The sequence below is a fragment of the Rhinolophus ferrumequinum genome, chromosome 20 (assembly GCF_004115265.2).
Source record: "Rhinolophus ferrumequinum isolate MPI-CBG mRhiFer1 chromosome 20, mRhiFer1_v1.p, whole genome shotgun sequence".
NCBI lineage: Eukaryota > Metazoa > Chordata > Mammalia > Chiroptera > Rhinolophidae > Rhinolophus > Rhinolophus ferrumequinum.
The window spans coordinates 48,927,151-48,930,665 of NC_046303.1; positions in this window are offsets into that span (position 1 = coordinate 48,927,151).

The window sequence follows — 3,515 nt, forward strand, 5'->3', positions numbered from 1 at the left end:
GTCCATTTTGCCTCTGCAGAAGGGTTGTCAGTGAATGAAGATCCATTTGGGCTGAGTTGTTCTGGGTGAGTGAAGTGAATCCATTCTGCGGGCCCCCACCCCCAAGAGGTGGGCGGCACAGCAGCCACTGCAGCAGGGGGCGCTCTCCAGCAACGTTAACTGTGGAAATGAAAATCCAGTGTTACCGGTGACCGGCTTCATAATTGCTCAAAATCTGGATTTTTATGTGAACTTGCCTGATTTTTATGTTAGAATATAATTTTTAAAAATAGACACTGTGGGAACTAATTCTGTGGCATAAAGACGCCGTACCTGTAGGTCTCCTGAAGCCCGTAAGTTGCCAGTCTGCGCCCTCTGCTCCAGGTACCCAGAAATCCACTGAAATGTAGAGCCAGCCATCTGGGGCCATTTGCTGGGTGCCATCGTATATCACCTCCTTCCAAACGTCCTATAGATTGCTTTTTTTCTGACTCACTGGGGTTTTGGAGTTCTTTGGTTCTTTTTTCATTCAGTGAGAACAATGGAAGGATATTATGAAAAGTAGGCCAGTGAAACTCTTCCCAGTCTTCAGTGTAAGGATGTTTTTTCACAGACACTGATGATTATGTGATGCCATGTGCTTGATAAGATCAACTGAGAAATGTCTGCTTAACTTTCATCATCAGAAATAAACGTGCTTTAAGGGGCAAAGAGTTTGTTTTTATATCTTTTCGACTCTGTGACTGTCACAGTTCACGTTTACATCTTGCTGTTGGATGCTAGAAAACCAGAATGAATCTGTGTGTGAACACTTCTGGGACCATCCTCCTTTCGTTCACTCACTTTCCTTTTGTTTAATACCTAGGACCACCGAGCACCGGAAATGTGGCTAGTTTGAACCGAGAAGAGCTAGCTGTACATATAAAACAACAAAACCTACTGTGAAGGCATAATTAGAAGAAAATATATGAGATCACTAAAGATTTTTACATTGGCTACATGTTGAAATGATAACGCTTGGGATAAATTTGGTTAATAAAACATGCTATGAAAATTAATTTTACCTGTCCCTTTAAAATAATTTTTTTTAATTTAAAATTTTAATTAAAAAATAAAATTTTTTTGGCTCATCTGTGTGGCTCCCATCAAAAGCTAAGGCACATTTTAATCAAAGTCTAACAATTGTCTTAACTCAGTGAAGACATTGTGTGATATACAGTTCCTGGTCACTCAATCGCTCAGCTTCACTGCTTGACTGAATGAAAACAATTCCATCTTTCAGCCTCTTCTCACTGTGTGCCATGCCCACTCAGCAAAAGGCAAGGCTGCGTCCGCTCTGAGGCCCTGAGACAAGTAAGTAATAGCACCAGACTTCAGTATCACTAGCTCCTCCCTGATGAGAATCTCAGTTCTCCCCAGTGTCAAAGTGAGGCTCCCTTATCTCCCGGTCAGCCTGTGTCCAGAGGCATGCAGGTGATGCGGGCTGAGGGTGATTTACTGCAGGTGACACAGGATTCTGTTGATGCACTCGTGAAGACCATGTCTGCAGGATCCGTAGTGCAGATCTGGGATACCGAGATGAATACATGAATAATTGTTTAGATAATATCAAGCAGGCATGTGTGATGCAGCTTTGCAGAATCTTCTGTCAACAACAGACAAAAGGAGGATTTACAGTTAGTTGTAAGTTACTCTGCTTTCAGGAACCATGTTAGGTGTCCAATTTGGTACCTTTGCAGGCATCTGTTAGAAGAGAAGTATTTCTCAGAATATCTCAGTATCAATGAGTGTCCCTATAAACCCTGAGTGTGTGGGGACATGGGGAGGGGCATTCTGTAGGACCCAAAACACCACCGGTAGTGTCAAAAGGCTCGTGACAGATCAAAGACCAAAGGAAGAGGTGCATCAGAGTTCACTAATGGAAAGGTAATGGCGTCTGGGAGCTGGTGAGGAAGACAGACTTGAATGGATGAATTTTAACAAAAATACACTTGAAATAAATATGGCACAAATAAGTTATCCAAACGCATTGAATTATAATAATTCCAAGATGTTTCTTTCATTCCATTTTGTATGCTGCTAAGGGAGAAAGATGAGAGGTATAGTCCGAAAGACTTAGTGGTTTAGTTTTAAAACGTTTCAGATATGTCTGGAGCTTCAGTACAGTGGATCAGGCAGAGCTTAAAGAAAAAAAGTATCTCTTCAAAAAAAGTGAGATCAGATCCAATATATCACTAAATATTCATGATTTTCCCATGATTTGAAGTAGATTATTTTAAACTGACACAAAAGTTAACAACAAATCTGTTCTAAACAATGTATCAAACATTGACATATGGTAATTTACTAATTAGAGAAAAATAGGCAACACTAACTTCTGGAAGTTGTGAAACTGAAATTGTGCAAACAATTAACTGGATTGAATCAATAGTGAAAATTGGTAGATTTCGTGTCCCTGGCATTATTTCAATCTGATTCCCCTGAGCCCAGCCAGTTTTATGCCTATGAGGTAGCCACTTTTGGAAGCAAATTCACTTTTAACAGGGTTCCATTTATTTAAAAACAAAACAAACAAACAAACAAAAAACTGAAGGTATCCGAAATGAATACACACCTGAAAGTATTTTCTGAGGGAACTACTCAGCTAAGCTTCGGTATTAATAAGCACAAGATGGTTTTAAGAAGAATTGCTTGTAGATACCTTTTAAATGATCATTTTACATAAAAACTTACTTTATTATACACCCAAGTAGTGCTTCTCAAAGGGCAGCACCATTTCTTGGCTGAGGGAGTGGAAACAAATCACCTTAAGGGCTTTTCAAAATGCAACACTATCCACCCCTGGAAAAACATTCTAATACACTTTTTTATTTTCTTTTTAAAGCATCCTACAGACTTTAAATTCTAATAAAGTAAATATCAATTTTTAATATCCCACATAAACAAAAATTTCTTCGGGGTCCACCCTTTCTCTCAGAGTAAAGAGGTCTAGAAACCCAAAACTGAGACAACCGCTGTAGTTGCTCCTTAGCCAATACGGTCAGTTTCCGGCTCTGAGCTCATAAAGCACCAGTGTGACGACTACCCGTAGCCGCTATATAAGGCCCTGGCTGGGCTGCGTTCTCTGTCCGTTATAGCCCCGGAAGCTGATTTGTGGTGACCGGTGGACTTGGACGTTTCAGCTTGTTTTCTCCCCATTTTATTTTCTCCCTTCCCTCTTGTTTCCTTGGTTTCATTTGTTTACTTAGTATTATTACTTAGTGTTGTTAGTACAGTTATATTTAGTCAGTGCAGCTAGCATAGTTATTGTTTATTAGCCCCCCCCCCCCGTTTTACTTTTTCCCTTCCCTGTTGTTTCCTTGGTCTCATTTTTGATTGTATATTTAGTCAGCATGGTTAGTATAGTTATTACTTAGTAACATTGTTGATACAGTTAGTATATTTAGTCAGCGTAGTTAGCGCAGTTACTGTTCGTGGGCACAGTTGGAGAGCGTAGTGAGCGTCAGTGAGCATAGCTGGGGGGAGGAGGGGTCACC